This window comes from Plecotus auritus (assembly GCF_963455305.1).
Source record: "Plecotus auritus genome assembly, chromosome: X".
NCBI classification, from domain to species: Eukaryota; Metazoa; Chordata; class Mammalia; order Chiroptera; family Vespertilionidae; genus Plecotus; species Plecotus auritus.
In genome coordinates this window covers 137,200,081-137,225,408 of record NC_137784.1, presented here as the reverse complement: position 1 = coordinate 137,225,408, position 25,328 = coordinate 137,200,081, and the positions used below count along the sequence as shown (strand labels likewise).

Here is a 25,328-nt window from a genome sequence, read left to right as displayed (position 1 = left end):
AACTGAAGGCTGCTGTGGAGGGAGGGTGATCTGCTGATCTGCAGGAAATGTACAAGGTAAGGGAGGGCATAGGACATGGCTCATGGTGGGCACCCAGTAAATGTTCTTAGGTTTTAACTAGAGAGAGATGTGATAAATTATGGGCAACCATGCCGAAACCAGTTTGGCTCAGTGGATAGAGCGTCGGCCTGCGGACTGAAGGGTCCCGGGTTCGATTCCGGTCAAGGGCATGTACCTTGGTTGCCGGCACTTCTCCAGCGGGAGGTGTGCAGGAGGCAGCTGATCGATGTTTCTCTCTCATCGATGTTTCTAGCTCTCTATCCCTCTCCTTTCCTCTCTGTAAAATATCAATAAAATATATTTAAAAAAAATTATGGGCAACCATGTAATGAGGAAATTGCTTTCCAAGTCGAAGTTGTGACCAGGAACTTTCCCTTTGAGTTCACAAACATATTTTCTCTGTTTTTAGAAGCCTAGTAGCCAGATAAAGAAAACTTGAGGCAGCAATGATTTAAGGTGAGATAGGATTCAAGGAATAATAGATTTGGAATTGGTAACTGAAACCAATGGATACAATATGCAGTAAGAGGAAGAAGACATCTATATTGTTTGTTGTCACCCTTTCTCCACTGTTTCAGGCAATTTCTGTATATAATTTCATGAAATTTTTAGGATTAATCTGCAAGGGATATGTTACCTCCACATGACAAATGAGGAAATGGGTTTCAAATGACTATGAAGAAATTAGCAGCCCACCAAAGTGGTATGAAGATGATTTTAAACTGAAAACACCTCAACAGACAGCAACCATAGAAAGAAACATTATCTAATTTTAAGCAGAACCTACCAAAAATGCAACTGCCATTGACCTACCCACCCCTGCTCTCCATAGGGAAATTTCCAATTGAAGGAAGACTGATGCTTAGCATAGGAAAGTACTAATTCATCTTCCATACCTCCACATATACATACATACACCCTGGGAAATGTTGAGCATGGAAGGAGATAGACTGCCCATTATCGTTAGCATGAAAAAGCCCAACAGAACTTTCCATAACTTTCCCATTGGAGCCCTAACCTCCCTCCCTTTTGCTTAGATGGTTTATAAACCTTTTGCTCTAGCTATTCATGGAGTTACTCATTATTGAGAGCTCCCACATATGCCCATCTTTTCTTCTGTTAATCTGTCTATCATCAGTTAATTCACAGGCCATGACCATTTGAGCTTAGGTTGGTAGAGGAAAACTTTTTCTCCCAACAAATAAATGTCTTGCTCAGGTTCACACAGATTGAAAATGGCAGGCCACGGGATTTTACCTCTGGTCATTTGTGCCTCAAAGAAAAAAATTATGGAGGCTCCTGGATTCTAGAGTGGGAATATGTGTTTAATGAAGGCCTCTCTACCACCTTGTCAGAGAGCAGTGTGGTTCCCTGGAACAGACCCCAGAGCAACCACAGGACTGACCCAGGAAATGCCCAGGTTCTTTAGACTCACATAATCAGGGTCTAGCCCACAGCTCCCCATTCCACTGAAGCTGAAATGAAGTATATGAGTGGGTGGACTACAGAAAGAACCTGTGTCCCTATAATTATTCTTCAGTCAAACTCAGAGAGGGTGACAGTTAAGACCAGTAAGTGGTCACTTTGCAGAATTGTCTTCTGTCAGAGAACCTCTGGGAAGCTGAAGATCCTAGAGAAAGGCTGACTTGGGTCAGGACATATGTCAGAGAAGCCACAACAGTCTTTGGATTCAGTGAGGTCATACTATGTGATCCAGGTCAAGTCAGTTAACATCCCTGAGCCTCAGTCCTGTAAAATGTGAATGCTCTTACATACTGCCAGGACCTTGTGGAAAATGGAAATATATTAGTCAAGAGTTTGCCACATCAGGTTAAGTCTGTGACATTAGCAATTCTGGTTTCTGGAACTTTAAAAAATTCTAGTTCATTTTGTAGACAACTATGTGTGTATTTGCACATATTAAATACTAGTAGCCCTGCGCACGAATCCGTGCGCCAGTAGCTCTCTGCGGGGCCTAGCCGCTCTGCACCCACTTCCCAGAGGTTCTCTGTGTTTCAGAGGCCCATCCGCGCCAGGCATGGAACACTTGCCTCGTCGCAGGGGCAACGATGCAAACATTCCCCCCACCCCCAGCTGCTCCATGCCCACTGCCCAGAGGCCCTCTACCGCCGGGGTGTAATGCTTGTCTTGTCGCCGCGGCAATGAAATAAGCACTCCACCAGGCCGCTCATGCTGTCCGCTCTCAGCGTCTGCCCCCCTGGGACTGGGGGACTTTGGCAGCACTGAGTGGACTGGGCGCTGCCATCTTGTGGCTATGGGCGCCACCATATTTGTGACAGAGTGACAGTTAATTTGCATATTTCCCTTTTATTAGATAGGATATCCAACACACACACACACACATGCACACATAAAAAGTGGTTTTTTGTCTTGGTACCACACTGTTTCTTGAAATCCACAGAATACAAAGGCAAAAGGTCTTATCAGGGAAACTTGTTCTTTGGGTGCCACTATAGGATTTGAGAGGAATACAAAATGATCATTGCCTACCTCCACCAACTTAAGATTCTTTTATACTACTTTAAACTTAGAGTAATTTTGACTATTACATTTGAGTAGTTCCTCCATTAAAGCTAAATCTTATATGTAATCTATAATCTATATGAATATAGGAAACCACACATTGTTTTATTCCTAAATTTTGTTTTTGTTTTGTTCCTAATATTAAAGAGAGAAATCAATATTTTAGAAACAGAAAATAACTAAAACATTTTTTAAAAAAATATATTTTATTGATATTTTACAGAGAGGAAGGGAGAGGGATAGAAAGCTAGAAACATCGATGAGAGAGAAACATCGATCAGCTGCCTCCTGCACACCTCCCACTGGAGATGTGCCCGCAACCCAGGTACATGCCCTTGACCGGAATCGAACCCGGGACCCTTTAGTCCGCAGGCCGACGCTCTATCCACTGAGCCAAACCGGTTTCAGCTAAAACATTTTTTTAAAAGAAGAAAAGGTCAATATGAACAATTGTATGGCGCCTCCTCAAAAAATTAAAACTACTATATGATCCAGCAATCCACTGCTGGGTATTTATCCAAAAGAATTGATATCAGGATCTCAAAAAGACATAAGCACCCTTATGTTCATTGTAGCACTGTTCACAATAGCTAAGCTGTGAAAACAACCTAAATGTCCATGACAGATAAATGGATAAAGAAAAATATAGGATACACACACACACACACACACACACACACACACACACACACACACACAGTGAAATACTATCCAGCTTTACTAGAATAGGAAATTCTGCCATCTGCAACAAAATGGATGAACCACGAGGGCATTATGCTAAGTGAAATAAGCTAATCACAGAAAGACACATACCGCATGATTCCACTTATATGAGGTCTCTAAAATGGTCAAACTCAGAATCAGAGACTGGAATGATGGTTTCCAGGAACTGGGGGATGGGAAAATTAGGCGTTAGTCATCAGCAGGCATAAAGTGTCAGTTAAATAAGATAAAAACTGGAGAGATATGCTGTGCAACGTTGTACCTATAATCAACAATAATGCATTGTACATGTAAAAATTGGGTCAGAGGGTAAATCTCATGTGTTCTTATGACAATAAAATAAAAATTTTAAAATACTTTAAAATAAAGTAATCATAACTTTCATAGAAGAGATTGTGGTGGGCAAAGTAGAGTTCATAATAGCACCACTCACTCTGGACAAAGTTGGGAGACAAAGCAAAGATGTACTTACAGCTCTCCTCAGTGCAGTTTATGATATTTTTAGTAAATGCTCTTGCCATGGCCAAAGTTTCTTTTAGAAAAATAAAATGAAGACACAATTGTCTTCTTCTAGGTTATGGATCAGTTCATTTTGAGAATTATGTTCACTATATGTAATAAACACAGGGAATTGGAGAAAAAATTAAAAATACATTTTAAAACTTCTCTCTTTCTGCCTCCAAATGTGAGCAATGTTAACAATTTAATGTAGTTCCTCCTGTTTTTTCTTGCTCCTTTGTTGTGGGGAAAAGCACACATTCAGAGATGTATAGAAACAATAAATTAATACAAAGCAAATACAAAATTTTTACCCAGGCCAAGAAATATAAAGGTCTCCAAATAGTGGCAGTAGCTTTTGTATTCAGTTTTTATAGTTATAATGAACACTGCAATAAATTCCTTCACTCCAAAGATTTTAATAAAACTCCTTTGGCTATCAAAACATCTAATGGAATTCACTTTATGTATCAGTGTATATGCATATATGTGTCAGTGTGTGTATACATTCTAGTTATTCTATTTGAACATGTCTAGACACATCAGAGATACTTAATAAATACTTATAAATTTATTTATTTTAAAAATAAATTTTATTTCATCATAAAATGAATACATAAGACATAGAAAATAAGAGAAATTTTTAAAAATTCTCGAATTTTTGCTATTTTAAGCTACCTGCAGTATATAACATTATATTTAAAATTTAGACCACAGAGTTACATTTCTGGGATTATGGCAAATCATATTACTCAGACCAACTCGTCTACTGAAAATAACTCATAATGCTATGGTAAATAACACTGTGATCTATACTTTTGGGAATATTTTGTCTGTAGTTATTAATTGTCCCTATAAGAAAATAAGGATTGATTTTTGCTTTTTTCTTATTCAACAACCATCAATTAAACATCCCTAGAGTTATTCTAATATTTATGAAAAAGGCCACTTCCTTGGCTTTCCTAAACCAACTCAGGAAGGAGATTAGCAAATGGCATGTCATTAATATGCATATTAAAGAAAATGGTTCTGACAAATACTTGGCAAATGAGTGCTTCCATGCTCCTTCTCTACAATACCTTCTTCCTGATGGTTTTAGTATACCAACTGAGTGCATAAAGTATTTTCATGATAGATGTTTCTCTAGAGAAGATTGAGAAAAGCTATGATTTATAGGGTGTTCACTTTATTCCAGGAACTGGGATAGGGGAGAAGCAAAATATCCCTCCTACTCTTTTGGGTTCTTCTTTAGATAATTTTGGTTTAAGAATTAAATTGACACAGACAGATTAATAGGAATTGGGCTGGTAATTGCCAAAAAGGTTTTCTATTACTAAACCACCCTTTTCCGGTCCTTTGGCTAAAGGGAACATATTATCTCGGTGTGTTTTGTCTATGCCTGTTAGTGGTTCTGGGTTGGAGGCTTCTGCAGGGCTCTGTCTGTTTGGAATATAATGGAGACAATAAGGAAACTCATCTTATTCCTTAAGTTTCAAGGTCCCTAGGCAGTCTGACTTCTTTTCCTGTTTCAGATGTTTTCATGTTTGTAGTTTTATGTCTAGAAATGTTTAGTTGTAAGGAGGACCTTAAGCAATGGCACTGCCCTGGCTTGTTTGGCTCAGTGGATAGAGTGTCAGCCTGTGGACTGAAGGGTCCCAGGTTCGGTTCTGGCCAAGGGCACATGCCTGGGTTGCAGGCTTGATCCCCAGTAGGGGGCGTGCAGGGGGCGGCCAATCAATGATTCTCTCTTATCATTAATGTTTCTATCTCTTTCCCTCTCCCTTCCTCTCTGAAATCAATTAAAAGATATATTTTTAAAAATTAAAAAAAAAGCAGTGGCACTACTCCATCTTGCATATCCCACAAACTTCAAATGTTATATTTTAAATTATATTCAGTTCCAAGTATTTTAAAAATGGTCTCAAAATTTCCTCTTTGAATCATGCATAATTTATAAGTGGGTGGTTTTGTTTGAAAATATTTAGAGATTTTCTTAGATATCTGTTATTAGAATCTGATTTAATTACGTTATGGTTGAAGAATATATCTTAGATCCTGTTTTTTTAAGTTCAAGTTTTTTCTTTTATGGCCCGGATGAAGGCCTATCTTCCTTATTGTTCAGTGTACACCTAGAAAGATAGTTAACTTTACTGTTATTAGGTGAGACAGTCTATAAATATCAATTAAGTCAAGGTAGTAAATGATATTGTTTGGGTCTTTTAAGTTTTGCTGATTTTCTGACCACTTGTTCTATTGATGACTGAGAGAAGAGTACTGATTCTGAAAGTATAATTATGAGTGGGTCTATTTCTGCTTCATATTCTATCAGATTTTGCTTTATGTACTTTGAAGTTTTGTTATCAGGTACACACATATTTAGATTGCTATTCCTTTTTAGTGAATAAACCTTTTATCATTAATTAATATTCCTAATTATGTCTGATACTTTTTCTTGTTCTGAAATTTGTTTTGTCTTATATTATTAAAACTACTCCAGCCCTGGCTGGGTGCCTGAGTTGGCCAGGAGCATCATCCTGTACACCAAAAGGTTGCGGGTTCAATCCCTGGTCAGGGCTCATAGGAGAGGCAACTGATTGATGTTTCTCTCTTCTCTCTCTCAATAAAAACATATCTGCAACTGATTGATGTTTCTCTCTCTCCCCTCCCCTCCCCTCCCCTCTCCTCTCCCTCAATAAAAACATATCCTGGGGTGAGGATTAAAAAAACAGAAAAGAAACTACTCCAGCTTTCTTTTGATTAGACTTTGGGTGGTATATTCCTTTCCATCTTTTACTTTTAACCTATCCATGTCATTATATTTAAAGATAGTTTCTTGTAAATGGCTATTAGTTGAGTCTTTTTTCTTTACCTATCTGACATTTATTTTTAATTAATGTTCTTTGAACATTTACATGCAAAATAATTATTGATACGTTGGATTTAGCTCTACTATTATATGCTTTTTGTTGTTGTTTTCCCTTTCATGTTTGTTTTCTCTTCAACAAGTTCTTCCTTATTTTGTATTATTAGCCTATTTTTAGTATGAGCTTTTATTTATCTTTTGATTTAAAAAATTTTTATATGTTTTTATTGATTTCAGAGAGAGGGAGGGTGAGGGAGAGAGATAGAAACATCATAGATGAGAGAAAATCATCTATCCACTGCCTCCTGCATGCCCCCTGCTGGGATTGAGCCTGGGCATTTGCCTTGACCTGGAATATAACCCTGACCTTCTGGTTCATAGGTTGACACTCAACCACTGAGCCACATCTGCCGGGCTATCTTTTGGTTTTTAAGTGTCTCCCTGTATTAAATGTTTTAGTGGTTGTTCTAAGGCTTAAAACATATACACCTTACTGTTAAAAATCTATTTCAGTTAAAGTTTTACCATTTCAAGCAAAATCACCTCCCCTTTATAGTTGTCATATGTCTTACATCTACATACTATGATACCCCAACAGTTAATATTATAAGTTTTGCTTTCTATTTTGAAACATATTTTGAAAAACTTAAGTAGAGAAAAATAGTCAACTATATTTATCCAGACATTCACCATTTTTATTTATTTTTCTTCATTTTGGTACTCAAAGTTCTCCATGATTATAATTTTCCTTCAGTCTGAAAAACTTTATTTAACATTTATTTTAGACTAGTTTTTTCCAGAAACAAACTCTATTTTACTCTTTCATTTACTTGAGAATGTCATTATTTCATTGTCATTCCTTAAGGATATTTTCACAGGTCGTCGAATTCAGGGTTGACTTATTTTCTCTCAGAATTTAAAAGATGTTGGTATATTCTGGCCCTATGGTTTCCTAGGACTAGTGCATTGTTACTTGAATCATTACACCCTTATATGCACTGTGCTATTTTCTACTGGCCATTTTCAAGGGTTTTTATATAATCTTTGGGTTTTAGAGGTTTGATTATTATATTTCTGGTATCCTTGGAGTTTATAATCTTTTGAGGTCTTTGAGCTTTCTGGATCTGTAAATTGATGTCTGCCTATTTTAGGAAGTTTCAACAATTATTTCTCTAAATACATATTCTGAGTCAATATCTTTTTAAACTCCTTTTAGGAATCCAATAAAGACCACAATTTCTGAGTCTATGCTCATTTTATTCCAATCTTCTCATTGCTCATGTGATTGGATAATGACTATTATTCTAATTTCAAGTTACTGAATCTGTCTTTATCATTTTCATTCTTCTGTTGATCCCATTTAGTACATTTTTAATGTCTGATATTGTAATTTCGATTTATAAAATTTACACTTGACTTTACAAAAATAATTTGTATTTCTCTGCTTTTATTTTCATGCCACCTTTACTCCAATGAAGCATGGTTATGATGGCTTCCTTAAAATCTTTGTCTGACTATTCTATTATCTGGGCCACCTTTTCCCCCCAAATTTTCTTGATTCTTGATATGTAGCATAATTTTGGATTCTATTTCTGCGTGCAGTTGTACTGTATTTCAAATATTATGATGTTATCCCCTGGATAATACTTTTTTTAATTTGGTTGGTTGGTTTAGCTAGGAATCAACCTGATTAAGATTAAACTAAAAGTTATGTCTCGCCTTCTTTGGATGATTTTCCATTTTCAGTTCACTTTGCAAAGAAACTGCTATGTGGTTTGACTGCACCACACATGCACCTCTCAGGATTTAGTCTGAGACTTGACTAGTGGTTTATGAAGTTGAAAGTATCTTACCATACTTCTTTGGGTCTACCATGTGTGTGTGTGCAACTTACAAATTGGTTTGAAATGTGTATACAGATTCATTCATAGAATTAGGATATTCCCTTCCATGTACTATTCTCTCCAAGATTGCCCTTTCTAAATTCTCTGGCTTCCAAGGGCCCCTTAAACCAATCCTCTGTCCACAAAGATAATTTCTCTTGGAGTTTTAATCACCTATGCCAGCACAGGGGAACTCTGTGGATGAAAATTCTCTCTAGGTGTGAGTGGCACAGGGCTTTCAGTTAGGACATCACCTCTTCTTCCCAGATGACTGCTGTTCCTGGGAGCTTCTCTCTCTCTCTCTCTCTCTCTCTCTCTCTCTCTCTCTCTCTCTCTCTCTCTCTCTCTCCCTCCCTCCCTCCCTCCCTCCCTCCCTCCCTCCCTCCCTCCCTCCCTCTCTCTCTCTCTCTCTCTCTCTCTCTCTCTCTCTCTCTCTCTCTCTCTCCCCCCCCCCGACCCCCCATTTGAAGGGCAGAACAGAAGAAGCTTGATTTCACATGTCCGTTGAACTTTGTCAGGTATCCATTCTTCTTGTAGTGTCTTTTACTTTTGTTGTTCCGGTTGCATGCTCCACCTTAACCAATGAAAATTTAGAAACTTAGAACGCAATCTTGTTGCTTTCAGAGAAGATCATTTTAATTTTGATCAAGAATACTTTACAAGGATGCTACGCCCTGTGAAGTGCCTATATTTTTTCAGTAAAAATTGTATTGGATGTGGATGACTATTTTAGGAGTAGAGACATCGATAGATATCTCAGCAATTCTAACATAACTGAATTGCTGTTATCATCCAAACTCAGTATTCACCTACATGCTGTGAAATGGAAAATGGTCTTTTGTACTCAAATTCTTAACTGCATAACAAAAAGAATTAGCAGCATAACAAAAAGTTTTTTCATTTTCAAATAATTAAAAATATATTTTTAATTTGTCTAACTATTCTATTATCTGCCTCTTAACTTTCAGGCAGCTTATAACTTTCCCAATACTAAAAGCTAATTTGAAAAAAAGATCCCCTTACATGAGTCTAAAGCACCTGGTTCTCCCCTCCCCAATTTCTGTTTTTCTTTCCTCTTTGGGGACATCCTAACTTCTTTCCCAATATCTAAGTCCTTGAGCTAAAATTTAAAAAAAACAAAAAACAAAACACACTTTAAACATTGTAACATCTTTTCCATCCCTGTTCTCCACAATAGTCTCTTTGAGAATAATGCTATTGATCATTACATTTTGATAAATTGCAATTTACAGTCTTAATCTCTTGCCCTGGCCAGTGTGTCTCAGTTGGCTGGGCATCATCCTGTGCACTGAAGGGTTGCCAGCTTGATACTCGGTCATTGATCTTTCTCTCTCTCCCTCTCCCTTCCTCTAAAAATCAATTAAGGAGAAAAAATTAAAAATAAAATCATAATCTCTTTCACTGGAACATTGTTACAGCCAAAGAGTCATGAAAACTTGCTATTTAAACAAAAATAATTTCTTATAGCCCTAACCGGTTTGGCTCAGTGGATAGAGCATCGGCCTGTGGACTGAAGGGTCTCGGATTTGATTCCGGTCAAGGGCATGTACCTTGGTTGCGGGCACATTCCCAGTAGGGGGTGTGCAGGAGGCAGCTGATGGATGTTTCTCCCTTATCGATGTTTCTAACTCTCTATCCCTCTCCCTTCCTCTCTGTAAAAAATCAATAAAATATATTTTAAAAATAATTTATTGTATCCAAAGGCAATATACAAATGGAAATTAGGGAGTAAACATAAAATATACTTAAAAAACACAACAATATAGATCTGTTTCCCATTATTGATTCCTCTTCATTGAGCTTGGAATCCAATGTTGCACTACTTTTTAAATAAATATTATGCTGGAGCATGGAAATTTTATTGACAAAATGTATAGCTCCAGGACAGGATCCGGCAGGAAACCCAGAAATAACTTTTAAAACGTCACAATGTCTATTGATTCATTCCAGGCATCCAGGATGGACACACACACACACGTGTGTGTGCACACATGTTACATACAGTGAAAGAATCTCATATAAATTCAACACTAGCAATGTTTGTGTCCATCCTAGAGGGTACTGTGCTAAGCAAACTGGGATGTCTGGACCCTCTGAACACTGATTTTAAACCAGTTACCTCTGGCCCTAGTCGGTTTGGCTCAGTGGATAGAATGTCAGCCTGCAGACTGAAGGATCCCAGGTTCGATTCCAGTCAAGGGCACATGCTTGGGTTGTGGGCTCGATTCCCAGTAAGGGGCATGCAGGAGGCAGCTAATCAATGATTCTCTCTCATTATTGGTGTTTCCCTCTCTCTCTGCCTCTCCCTTCTTCTCTGAAATCAATAAAAATATATATTTTTAAAAACCAATTACCTCTGAACTGATTTACACAAACATATTGATACCCTTATTGAACAGTTGGGATATCCCAGCACTGTCTTAAATACTCCACATGTATGGACTGAATTGATCCTCATAGCAACCTTTTAATGTAGGCACTGTCATATTTAAAATATCACACAAGAGGAAATAAAGGACCATAGTCAATTTACACAGTCTGCAAATGGTGGTGCTGAGATTTGAAGCCAAGTATTAGTCTGGTCCTAGTATTCACGATCTTCGTAGCCCACTGCAGTACACTATTCCTCCTCATTTGTGAAAAGAAGAAACAGGAAAACGTTTTTATACAGAAATATAAACATGGTAGGAACACAACACTTTCCCCTGTTAAGCCATTCTCTTTCCCTCTCCTTCCTTACACCACTGCATCAAATCCACGCAATGTGATATTGCCACTTCTAAATTCAAGTGCTCCTTTGACACTCTTAGATCACAACCTCAAAATAAGTGGACATCCTGAGAGAGATGTGGTTAAAATCACAGAGACAAAGAGCCCTCTTGGCATGCTAGAGTGGCTGCAGCCCTTGGAGGCTCTCTGGGAAATGGGGGTGATTGATTATAGCAAGTTCTTCCTGAAAACAAAAGACTTGGTTGTCAGGTTACTAAGAAGGGGCTTACTGGGAAAAATAGGTCCTAAATTCATTCTTAAGGCAAACATTGGGAAGGACAGTGGGGGGATGCCAGGTATACAGTGGGTGACATGGTATAAAGGAAAGGTAGGCTTCTTCGTGTGGTGGTGTGGGAGCGAATTATTTGTACTTCCCACAAAATACATCACTACTTCGTGGCCTCTCCAAAACACTAGGCCCTTGGCACCAGACAGTGTCTGCACAGTAGAGGGCTGCCACTGCTAAGGTGGTAACCAGTGATGAGAGGTTATTCATGAAGGAAAAATCAGTAGGTTACAGGGCACTGGGCATAGAGTTACAGGGAAAGGATAGGTCTTTTAAAAACCTGATTTTGCCCAGCCAGTGTGGCTCAGTGGTTGAGTGTTGACCCCATGCAGCAAGAGGTCACTGGTTCAATTCCAGGTTAGGGCACATGCACAGGTTGTAGGATCGATCCCCCATAGAGGGTGTGTGGGAGGCAGCCAATCCATGTTGTTGTTTCTCTCTCATCAGTGTTTCTATCTCCCCCTCTCTCTGAAATTAAAAAACAAACAAACAGCAATACATTTTTTAAAAGACCTGTTCTTAAAAATTCTTTGGGTGGCAGGCAGGGACAGGATATGGAGGAAGGTGGAAGGGTTTAAGGGGGTAGGCTTCTCTGTGTAACAGGCTTTATAGGTTATTTTTACGATAGTATACTAATGTGGAAATAAATTACTATTAATTTGAAATTTGATGGATTAAAAAAACTGTTTATAGCATTCTCTTGGTAAAGAATTCAGTAACTCTCCAAGTGAATTAAGTATATTGATCATTAGGTACCTAATCCATTTTTACCTAAGTGGTAGCACACTGTACACACACTGTTCTGAACCTTGGTCTTTGGAATGAGGACTGTAACCATAGAAACCAGAAAACAACCAGAAATGCTTTTTGAAGTGGGTGATGATTAAGTGAATTATGCTATACCCATGAAATTGAACATCATGGAGACTTTGAAAATGATGATTCAGGCATATGATGTTGGACATAAAAAAATATATTTATCCTCTAAAGCCAAATAGGAAAAAAAAAGCTTTTTTAAAAATAGAGACGTTTGTGTGTGTGTGTGTTTGTGTGTGTGTGTACATGCACATGCACAGGGAAAAGTGTAGAGACACAAAAGCACACAAGAATGGTTGACTGTGGCCATCACTGAAGGAATGATGGCATTGCAGATGCTATGTTTCCCCATTAATATATGCATTTTATGTTTTAGATTTGCTACCATGTAAATTAATTGCATATTTGGTTATTTTAGTTCTGATTCTATAATACTTGCAGATAATTAAAATCAACAGATAAAAAGTATATGTTAAAGTCCCTACCCCACACCAGTTCCCTAGCCCCCCAGTTCCCATTCCCAGATTAGGGCTCTTGAGATTCAAAACATCAAACACTAACAGGGTTCTTGTGATATAGTGTGTGCATGGGGAGGAAGGGATACCAAGAAAGCAAACAAATTCAGTGTAATAATTTCAGAGCTAGGAGAGAAATATCTTCCTTGTGCAAACCAGCCTCTCTCTGACTTCCAGAGCCTTGGATATGTCGTTCCCACTACCTGGAAAACTGGCCATCCCCACACCATTCTGTCTACCTGTTATTGTCTCTCCAGGTCCCAGGAAGCAATGCTAAATTATGATGGCTTTCCATCATATATGGTGTCAAAGTATCTCAAATGTTTTGTGTCTCAGAGAGCATTTACGCACTTTGCTATAGTGTCTTCCTTGTTTCTGTCTCTTTTAGCAGAAATCATGATCCCTATCTGCCTTGCTCATTTTAGCATCGCAGACTCTATCTAACCCGGTGCCTGGAAAGGCAAGCTTGGGAAAAATCCATCTCACTAGGATCTCAAAAACAGCCTGGCTTGTGTGGCTCAGTGGTTGAGCATTGACCTATGAACCAGGAGATTACGGTTCGACTCCCCGTTAGGGCACATGCCCGGGTGGTGGGCTCCATCCCCAGTGTGGGGCATGCAGGAGGCAGCAAATTGATGATTCTATCTCATCATTAATGTTTCTATCTCCATTCTTCCCTGAAATCAATAAAAAATATATTTGCAAAAAACCCACAAAAATTATGTCCCCGTAATTTCCTCACCATCTAACACAGATTGTTTGAAAGGGCACAAATAAGGAATTGAATTTCTAGTGTTTGGAGGATGATGGAAGCTCATCACTAATATCCCAAATGGACCAAGATCCTATTCAGACTCAGAAAAATGTGATTGGAAAGAGATTTTGGGCAGGAGATTTCTGAAAAGGATGAGCTTATTTGGGAAGGGGTGGGGGTGGGGATCTTCAAAAGACACATACTGGAGAGCACAGCCTTTTCCCCCACTCAATGGATGAAGTTCTGTCCAAATTTGATGCCTGGAACTCTTCTAGCAAAGGATAGCATCCTAACTGAAATATCTTTTGATATCAATGGCTAATTTCTTGGACTCTTTTAAGAGAGAAATCAATTCTCTACCTACTTCAGAAAATTATTCCACACATGCTGAAAAGGAGCCAGCCAAAATACCAGCTTCCCAGGAAACCTATTCAGGCTGTACAATTTCCTCCAATAACCACTGGAGGTTGCTACTCCACTAGGATTTATAAGTCTGTTGGCCACCTGTATGGCTTCCCTGGAAAAGTGTGTAGGCAGATCCTCTGACCATGTTCTTAATCAAATTGTTTGGTGTTTTTCTGTTGCTGAGTTGTATGGGTTCTTTGACATGAGTCCCATTTCCTGTTGCTTGCCTTTTGTATTGCAGGTGTTTCTTTTGCTGTGCAGAAGTCTATAAACTCCCATTCATTTATTTTTGCTTTTGTTTTCCTTGCCTTTGGGGTCAAGATCACAAAAAAACCCTCTGAGGCCAAGGTCTATATATTTACTGCCTGTGTTTTCTTCTATGCATTTTATTGTTTCAAGTCCTACACTCAGGTCTTTAATCCATTTACGTTAATTTTGGTGTATGGTGTCAGAGAGCCTTCTCGTTTCATTCTTTTGCATGTGGCTTTCCAGTTTCCCAGCACCACTTACTGAAGAGGCTGTCCTTTCTCCATTGTATCTTCTTCCCTCCTTTGTGGAAAATTAGTTGCCGGTGTCTGTGTAGGTTTATTTTGGGTTCTCAATTCTGCCCCATTGGTGTGTATCTGTGTCTATTATTCTACCAATATCATACTAGGTTGATTTCTGTATATTTGTAGTATAGTTTGAAATTGGGGAGTGTGAAACCTCTAGTTTTCTTCTTTTTCCCCCCTCAGGATTGCCCTGCTTATTTGGGGTCTTGTGTGGTTCCGTACAAATTTTAGGGTTTTTCTGTTCTACTTCTGTGAAAAACGCCATTGTGATTCTGATAGGGAAAAGGTGTTTAGCATCACTAGTTGTCAGGAAAATGCAAATCAAAACCGTAATGAGATGCCACCTGTTAGAAGGGCTACGATAAGAAATACCAAGTGTCTGAGAGAATGTGGAGGAAAGGGAACCTCATACACTGTTGGTGGGAACGTAAATTAGTGCAGCCACCATGAAAATCGGTATGCAGGTTCCTCAAAAACATAAGGATAGAACTAGCATGCGATCCACCAATTCTTCTTCTGGATATAGCCCTATGTTCATAGCACTATGATTCACAGTAGCCACGACATAGAAACAGCCTGTGTCCATCCATGCATGGCTGGATAAAGAAGATGTAGTGCATAACTCCAGGGGAATACTAGTCAGCCATGAAAACATGAACTATTGCTATTTGTGAGAACATGGGTAGATCGTGAGAGTATTAAGCCAAGTGAGATGCCAGGCAGGAAAGGGCCAAAAAAAATGTATGATTTCACTCATTTGTGGAATTTAAAGCAAAAAGTAACAAATGAAGTAATAAGACAAACAAAAAGAAACTAATGATGCAGGCAGCAGAATGGTGGTCACCACAGAAAAAGGTGGGGTGGGGGGCCAAGTGGGTAACGGGGTTCAGATATATGGTAATGGAAGGAGACTAGATGTTCAACTATAATCTTGTACACCCATGTTACGTCGATATATTTAATTTTAAAAAAGAAGCACAGGATTAAGCCGAATAGACTGAGAAGGAGTGGCCAATGAAGTAGGAGGAAATAAGCAGAGGCTCCTCCTCCTGGGTGTAAACATTTTTACTTATGTTGACAGTTTCACTAATCATTGGGCTCAGAAATCTTCATCTGCCAGGACTTAATTCTGTCAAAACAATGCCTGTAAATTTAAACTCTGAAATAAAACAACACGATTGGCGGGCTTGTATGAATGCAACCATTCCTTCACCCTAGAAGGAATTTGGGAAAGTTTCCATGAGTCATCTACTGCGCTCTCACCCTGAGGTGCGATCAGTGGATAGGGTGGTGACAAATTGGCCAAGACCCAGCAAGTGAGTCAGGAGTGGAAGGTCAGCCCGGTTCAAATACAGAGAGGGGATGAAAATCACAGATCTCCTTCTAAGTGAGAGGAAGTCTGCGTGCAGTGGTGGGATCACAGCTGTCCTTTACTGAGGGACCGGTCACACTGTCAGCGTACAATGGACACGGGTGGGTGCCACACTGGGCTTTCTGCTCACAGAGAGGAACCCGCCTGGGGTGGGGAGGGACAGACACGTATGCAGAAGTGCCATTACCAAATGCTGTGACAGGGGCTCAGACAGGAGTAAGAAAAGCAGGCATGGGAACCTAGAGTAAGGCCTCTAAACACCAGGCTGAGGGGCGGGCAGGTGTAATCAGGCTGCAGAACGGCTTCCCGTGGGTGAGACATGGAGCTAAACGGTGCTGTGATCCGTTTTCATCGCTGGGTCAGTCTGGGCCCAGTGCTCCCTGCAGCTTGCATCGGCCCAGCTCCCCTGCTGCAACGCCACCCGTTTTCATCCAGAGCTGAAACGTACGCTGGCCCTGGCGGTGCTGTCACTTTTATCACGGCCTCTTCCTCCTGACTCACTCTGACCTGCTCGGGTTGGTGTCCAGAGCAGCAACTTTGAAATCTGACCGAACACTGCAGGCCTCCTCTTCCCTGCCGGCAGCCTAGATTGTCCACGTGGGGGCCCCATGGGAAGCGTAATGCACGTCTCACCTGGAAGGACAGGTACGTCTCAGGGACGTGGAATGTAAGGGAAGTGCTGTAGAGCGAGGGGACAAAGGTCTGGCTTTGGAGACGGGCCTGGATGGGAGCCCAGCTCCGTCACTCACTGCCCACATTACTCAGCACCTCTCAGCCCGTTCCTCCTCCGTAGAAGGCAGGGCAGGTCCAGGTAGATGACTACCTCTCAGAGTGGTTGGGAAAGAAACCAAGGGGCTCATTGAGACCATCTGTTTGTGTGTCCTCCTGACTAAACTCTGCAGCTCCCTGCAGGCAGGGGCCTGGCCCGGGTCCACTCTGTGCCTGACAACTCCCGACCAAACCATGTCCAGCCCAGAGTGGCTCTCCGTCCAAATCCTTGTGCCATTTTTCTGAACCGGGATTCAGCTTCTGCTCCGAGGCCCCGGTGCTTATCTTGGAGATCTTTCTGGCATGTCTTGGCGTTCCTTTCTTGCTCTCCGGAAGGCTGTGGAAACTGCCCCCAGGCCAGCGTTGGTGGGGATGGCCACAGTGGAAAGATATTTTGCTCCATTGTGACTCTTCTGTCACTCGAGGTTTTCAGCTACTCCTGGCTAGAGCTGAGCCAGAAATACTTCCTCCCTCACTCCGCCATGTTAACTTTTACACACAGGCGACTGGAGGCCTTCTTCAGGTGTATGGGTTTACCAGAAAGATTGGAACAACGGGCGCAGCAACAGTTTCTCTTGCTCCATCGGCAATATCCCCATCAGAGCCCTGATCCCCTGGTGCTGTAACTTGCCTGTCTGACCAAGGTGACCTCCCAGAGGCCCAGAAAGTGTGCTTGTTCCTCTTTTTATTGCCAGCACCCATGACAGTGCCTGGTGCACAGAGGACGTCAACAAATACCTCCTTGATAAATGAATGAGAGCTTTTGTGAGTATCCTGCAGCAATGCTGGGGAGGTAGCAGGCGAAGAGTCGTTCCAAAGCAATCCCGGTGTCATACCCCAGCAAGTGGGAGAAGCAGAATCCCATCCCAGGCCGGCCGACATGCATCAGAATCCCATCCTGCAGGCCTGCTTGTACTGGCTCCACCAGACTCTGGGGGTCCCTGCAGCTGCACTTGGCCACTTACACGCCACTCAGAATTCAGAAAGGAGCTTCGTTTCAGATGGACCTTGTGTTCCAAGCCGGATCAGAGTATTCATGCAACCACTATTTAGTACTCACTGAATAGGTATAGGCCAGTGGTCGCCAAATCGCGGCTCGTGAGCCACATGAGGCTCTTTGGCCCCTTGAGCGTGGCCCTTCCACAAAATACCACGTGCGGGCACGCACGTACAGTGCGATTAAAACTTCATGGCCCATGCGCAGAAGTCGGTTTTCGGCTCTCCAAAGAAATTTGAATCGTTGTACTGTTGATATTTGGCTCTGTTGACTAATGAGTTTGCCGACCACTGGTGTAGGCAGCCCTGTGGGTGCTGGGGATCAGGCAGTGAAGAATACAGACAAAACCCCTGCTCCATTGAAGCCCATGTTCTAGTTCACGGAGAAAGCATAGACCCAGAATGCACAGCAGTGCTCACTTCACAATGCCACTTGAGGATTAGTGACCAAAACAGGGTAAGTGCTGTGAATTAAATAACTGAAAGGAAGTAGGACAGGTATGTCTCAGGAAAGGGGAATGCAAGTGAAGTGTTGTATACTACTTTTTTATCTGTGCAATTAATGGCGAGGGATATTTTTGAAATAAAAACAAGATTATGCAAGTAAGACAGTATAAAGATCCTTGGCTTCTTGGAACAGATATCTGATTAAATAGCCGGTGCCTCAGATCTCAGATACCAACTCACACAAAGCTTTGGAGAATGAAAAATACTTTAGTGGAGAGTACTTTTGACAGGCACATTTTTCCCTAGCTGTGATATCATTACAGATTCAGTCTTGTCCAATGATGTTAAATTTTAAAATATAAACCAAGCCCTCACAAACTAGTCAATAGGTATTTCGTGCATACCTACCTTTGGCTTAACGTTACATTAGGTACCAGAGCACAAGGGAATGGTTTTCTGCCTTTAATGATCCTATAGCCCAGTTGGGAATAAAGTGCATATTACCTCCTTCACTGGTAAACTGACGGCAGTTTGGAACAAGGTGAAGGTACGGAGGTCTAGATCCGAAATACACCTTTGATCACCACTTATTCTTTGGGGACCGGGATGGGACCTTATGCTGCTCTGAGCTTTTAACATCATGTATAAATGAGAGAAAATAACACCTACTTCCCAGGGTAACCGGAAAGAGCAGAAATCACTGATGTACATGGTAGAAGCAGGTGGTATTGGTCTTGGACCTTGTGTGACCACCAGGGATTACCTCGGGTCTATCAACATATCTTAGGTATCATTATTGATCGACAGTTTTATGGTCATAAAATGGGAGTGGGAGATAATTCAGTGTTGCCTGATCATACAGACGGGCCAATCCCGAGAACAGATTAAAAATGGATCTGAGAAGGGAATGGTCTGGCTGGCCTCAGGGAACTCATTGTCTAGGAACACAACAGATTGGTGAAGGGCTGCATTTTTAAGGGCAAACTGTATTTCAACATCCATTCTAATCCTCAGAACAATACTAGGTGGTAGTTACTGTTATTACGGATCAGCTACATGTAAATAAAAAGCCCTTCAGACTCAGGGGCTACTGAAATTATACAGAAATACACAACCAAAAAGGAAGGCGTTAAGATTCAAACCAGCCCCTCTGATTTTCAGCACTGAGATTTCCCAGAGACTACTCTGCTAAGTGTTTCACATCTCTGTCTGACAATCCTCAGTATTATGCAGTTCTTTATGAAAAAGTACAGTTCTCACCCAGGAAGAAAGAAGGATTTGCATACAAGTGTTTTCAAATGCAGAAGTACTGATGTTGCCAGAAGAGTAACAAGTATCCAGCCTACTTTTATCTCCCCTATCCCTATCTCCATCTCTATCTCAGTCTCTATCTTGGTCTCTATCTCCTTCCCTCCCCCTTCTGCCCTCCGCACTCATCTCCTGTTCAAACCCTGGCAATAGAACGCTACTGAGAGCTCCTTCAAGGTGCTTCTGTCATGAAGTAAAGGACTGCGCCCAGCATGGTGGAGTTTCTGCATTGGTCCGATGGGACCACTTTGTGGACACTGCTGCTGAGGCCTCAGGAGTAAGGGAGGAACGTGTTATTGGGAACTGGAAGAAGGGGATCTCTGCTAGGTCCTGGCAGAAATGTTAACAAGGTTGTTGTCTCCGGTGACGTGCAAAGAAGGAAATGTAAAAGACAACTTGGGATAGATGGCCAAGGCCCAGTGGGTAGAGGTAGCCCAATGTGGGGAGCATAATATAATGAACCTGGATCACTTTGAGCACAGTGTTGGGACAGATCTGGAGTTGGAAAGCTCTGCTGCTGGGCGCTCTTAAGCAAGGGGAGAATTTTAGAGAAACCCTACATTACCCTAGGGCAGTGATCTGCAAACTCATTAGTCAACAGAGCCAAATATCAACATTACAATGATTGAAATTTCTTTTGAGAGCCGAAAACCGACTTCTGCACATGGGCCACGAAGTGTCAATCTCACTGTACATGCGCGCCTGCACGTGGTATTTTGTGGAAGAGCCACACTCAAGGGGCCAAAGAGCCCCATGTGGCTCGCGAGCCGTAATTTGCCGACCACTGCCCTAGGGAAAGCCAAAACAACTGCTAGCAGTCTTCTAGGAGCAATCAGGACTTGGAGGTTCCGGACAGGGAGGGCTGCCTGCGAAGTAAGGAACGTGTTAGTACCAAGTCTAGGAAGAGCCTGGCATTTCTAGAGTGGCAGAACGCTTTGCAGAATTGCACTCTGCAGTCAGTGGAAAGTTGAACTAAAAAAAAACAACCTCGCGTGGATGTATATCTGAGGAGATGTCCAAGCAGTCTTGAGGGTGTGGCCTGGTTTCTTCTTGCTACTATAGTAAAATGTGAGAAGAGAAAGATAAATTGGGAGAAAAGTGTTAAACAAAAGGAACTGGGATTGGATGATTTGGGAAATTCTCAAAGTAGCTAGGTGACTGAAAGAGATAAAAATCTAAAATTAAGAGCAAGCTTCTGAAGGTGTGGTAGAGAGAAAAAGCCCGGGGTGTGGTCATACAAACTTTTGTTAATTAAAAGTTCAAAAATCCCAAAAGTTCAGAGGATTCAGTCCCAGGAAAAGCCCTTTCAAGAGACTAATCGAGGGCCTCACATATTTTCTTAACTATACCGAAGGGCCTCTGGCAATCTCAAGCTAGCTGTCCCCCCTCAGCCATCCAAGCAGGACCCCCAAAGGAGAGATTGCCTTGAACAAATGTATGGGTGGTCCTTTTGTGTAATAGAGGGAATGCAGTGAAACCCACCCAGGTCTCCCAAGGTACTGGAGAAACATGAATCTGCAGGAACACTGTGAGCTTGGACTAAGAGGGAAAGTGATGGTACCAAATGAAAGAGGCAGAGGGCGGGCTGATCCCAGCAGCAGACACCTGCTACCTTTCATGAAACAGGAAGGATGGCTCAGAGGGTGGAAGCTAGGTCCTGGAGGTCAGTCAGAATGGAGAGCTAGGAAAGGTTTTTCCAGGATTTGACATTTTCTCGATGAACTCTGGCTGGTGTTTTCCCGGCTGCATTCCCAAAGTGCCTTGGGACTCTAACTCCCTTCTGTCTTACATTCCCTCCCATACTGAACCAGAAGGTTTATAGCTGTTGTCCTATGCCTGACCCGCCACTGTGTGTTGAGAAAATAGCTTGTCACTTTAGTGTCACCAGGCCCCAGTTGGAGAGGGACCGTGGGCCACCAGTTGGGTTGTGTGGGTTATACTCAGGAATCTCACCCATGCCTGATTTAGATGACCAAGTTGGTGAGATTTTGGGCCCATGCGCTAAAATGATATCGATTAGCATTTGGAATTGAGCTGATGCCATAATGCCATGACATGTTTCAGTCTGTGGAATGGAGTGAATAAAAGTTGTATGTGGGACAGCCTGGATCCCTGGGGGTGAGAGGGGTGACTGTGCTAGGCAGAATACTAAGATCACCCCTGATGACCCTTGACCTTGTTTAATCCCCTCCTGTTGACTGTGAGAGGAGACCGTGTATATAATGACACATCATTTCTGTGATTATGTTATGTCATCTGGAGGAGAGATTTTGCAGCCCAGATCATGTGGCTCAGTGGTTGAGCGTCGGCCTATAAACCAGGAGGTCACAGTTGGATACCTGGTCAGAATACCTGACCAGGTTGTGGGCTTGATCCCCAGTGTGGGCCAGGCAGGAGGCCGCCGATCAGTGATTCTCTCTCATCATTGATCTTTCTAGCTCTCTCTCCCTCTCCTTTCTTCTCTGAAATCAGCTAAAACCTAAAAGAAAGAAAAAGAGATTTTGCAGATGTATTCAGGTCCCAAGTCAGTGGACCTTCCAACCTGCGTGAGCCAGGCCTAATCACAGGAGCCCCTGAAATGGCCTATGCCCCTCCTGAGACACTCAAGCGTGAGAGGGCCTTGGAGGAGTTCGCGTGGCAGGGACCTGCAGGCGGCCTCCAGGTGCTGAGAGTGGAACGCAATTCGCCCAGTTACCCAAGTGAACTTGCAAGTGCATTCCTCCTCAGAGCCTCCACAAAGAAACACAGCCTGACTTCACCCAGTGAGACGCTCTGCAGAGAGCAAAGCCGTGTCATGCACCTGCTTCTGACCTACAGAACTGTGAGGACATTGTTCTTAAGTCCCAAAGTTTATGGTAGCTTCTTTTTTAATTTTTTAAAAATATTTTTTATTGATTTTTTACAGAGAGGAAGGGAGAGGGATAGTTAGAAACATCAATGAGAGAGAAACTTCGATCAGCCGCCTCCTGCACTCCCCCTACCTGGGATGTGCCCGCAACCAAGGTGCATGCCCTTGACTGGAATTGAACCTGGGACCCTTCAGTCTGCAGGCCGACGCTCTATCCACTGAGCCAAACCAGTTAGGGCTATGGTAGCTTCTTATGCAGGAAGAGACACTGCAGGTAGCACTGCTGGGCTATCGAGAATGCACGCGTTCAGTTTAGCAGATAGTGCCAAACAGTTTTCCAATGTGCCGGTGCCAATTTACATTCCCTCCTGTGTGGGAGGGACCCTCCATTACCTGGCCAACCCTTCTTATTGTTAGTTGTCTTGGCTATTCTGCTAGCTGTCTCGTTTCGGTTTTTACATGCATATTCCTGGTGACTGAGGTTGGGCAGCTTTTATGTGTTCATTGGCCAGTTTCTTGGATGTCCTATTTGGTGTTAAAGTTCCTGTTCTGGGTAGACATTTGTGGGATATAAGTGTTGCAGATAGCTTTTTCCCATTCTGAGGTTTATCTCTTCCCTCTCCACATGTGCCTTTGGAGGAATGGAAGTCCCTATTCTGATAAAGTCCAAACAAAGTGCTGATGTTTTCCTCTATCATTCAGGGTTTTCTGTGTCCTGTTTCCAATATCATTGCTTACCCAAGGTCATGAACATATGCTCGTTCATCATTTTGTATAAGCTTCAACTTCTGGGATTATGTTTAGTTTTCAGCACAAATTAGGGATCAAAAGTTGATCAAATGGTCCAGCCCCTCTTATTTAAAGCACGACCCGGAGCGCAGCAGTGGCACAATTGTTGGAACTGAGGGGACTGCACTTGTGTGAGTGGGTTCACGGACCCTTCTCTGTTCCATTGGCCTGCTTGTCTGTTCTCGTGCTCATCGGGCACCACCTTCATTATTACAGTCTCATGGTTAGCCTTGCTATCTGGCTGTGAAAGTCCTGCTTTAGGTGGACTTGTCTGTTACTGGGTCGTCATTATCCTTATATAATTTAGAAGCAGTTTGCCAATTTCCAGTTTTAAAACTCAATCAATCAATCAATCAATCAATCAGTCAACTCCTGGGAATTTGGGTGGTGTTGCATTAAATCCATAGATCGTTTCCACGAGAATTCTCTCTTCCACTCACTTGCGTACTCTTGTCCTCTACCACACAAACACAATATATCTCTGATTTATGTACGTCTTCTTTAACGTCTCCCAGAAAGGTTGTGTTTTTGTATGCAGAGCTCTTGGCACTCCTTTGTCAGATTTGTTCCTAGGTGTTTGCTGTTTTCTGAGGCCATGAGAAATGGCATTTTTCTTTTCACAATTGTAATGCTAGCATACAGGCATCCAATTGAATTTTATAATATCAACCATATACGCCTCAATCATGCTAATTCATTTACTAACTATAACATTTGACATATATTAAGTTTTTAGGTTTTTAATGTACACAATCTGTTGTGTCCCTTTTGTTTCTTTAAGAGCCGAGAGACCTTGGCCTAAAGACTCCAAGCAGATATGCATCAACATCTCATCGACTGCAACTGGGGAATGCCCGTCCCTACACCAGTCACTGGAAGGGTAATGAGATGACTATGACCTGGCTAGTCAACCACACCGCCCTGTATAATCAGATCCATTGCATCATGGGCCACAGTTTTCCTTAATTTTAATTTGGAAATGAAACCGTTGATTCGAAGGGTGAAAATCAGGGAATAGATGATGATGGGTTGATATTGCTGGAACATCCCTCCATGAAAATGAGTTGACTTTACAATTCTCGAGGTTTATCATCTCTTAAGACTAATAAGTATAATATTTGAAAACCATTTGCTGATTGCGCAGGAAGAATGAACTCTTAAAATGAAGTAATTTAATTCACACATAACCTTCTGGTGATTTTACAAAGTTGTCATAGGAAAGTTAACACATGGACATATCAAACTCTCAACAATGGCTATTGATCACTGGCAGGACTGCCCGTGATTTAAATTCTGTTTTAAACTTTTCCAAATCATCTCAATGCCCTGCTGCAGGGTTTGCCAACCTGGACACTACTGGCATTTTGGACCAGATAACTTCTTTAAAAACATTTTATTTATTTATTTATTTTTTACAGAGAGGAGGGTAGAGGAATAGAGAGTTAGAAACATCGATGCGGGAGAAACATCGATCAGCTGCCCCCTGCACAACTCCTACTGGGGATGTGCCCGCAACCAAGGTACATGCCATTGACTGGAATCGAACCTGGGACCTTTCATTCTGTAGGCCAACGCTCTATCCCCTGAGCCAAACCAGTAAGAGAACAGATAACTTTTTGTTGTAAAAGGCTGCCTTGCGCATTCATGGAGTTTAGGCAGCATTCCTAGCTTTGATCTACTCGATACCAGTAGTACCTTCCCTTTCCCCAGTTGCGACAAAGAAAAGTGTCTGCAAACCTTGCCAAGTGTCCCCTGGAGGGCAAAATGCCCCTGGCTGAACACCATTGCTATACAGTGTATGAAATTCCAATACTCTTAGAATGCTAGGTGTATATAACGATGGATGGGTGGAAATACACATCCGTATATTCAGTAATTTTTTGTTTGCATAACATAGTCATTTTCCAACAGCATTAAAAGTCATTCAAAAATATCCTATAAATTTTACATACCTTTATTCTAAAGACATTCCGTATCCTGCTAGAAATTTGGGAGGTTTCAATTTTTTAAAAATCACTTTTGATAACATAGCATTGGAGAAATATATATAGATTTCCCTCTTGAGACTCAATGCCTACACGAGGAATTGCAGCATCAAATGGATTTCCTGTT

The 25,328-nt window shown here is 41.6% G+C and overlaps 1 protein-coding gene across 1 annotated transcript in view; it reads left to right on the top strand.

Annotated features, from left to right (window-relative positions):
• Nucleotides 1-24,129, top strand: part of LOC308239263 (uncharacterized protein) — a gene marked incomplete at its 5' end in the record, with an annotated part of 47,789 nt that extends 23,660 nt beyond the window's left edge. The window contains one exon of the mRNA XM_080652013.1: nucleotides 23,998-24,129. The remainder of the gene's footprint in view (nucleotides 1-23,997) is intronic.
• Between the last annotated feature and the right edge of the window lie 1,199 nt (nucleotides 24,130-25,328).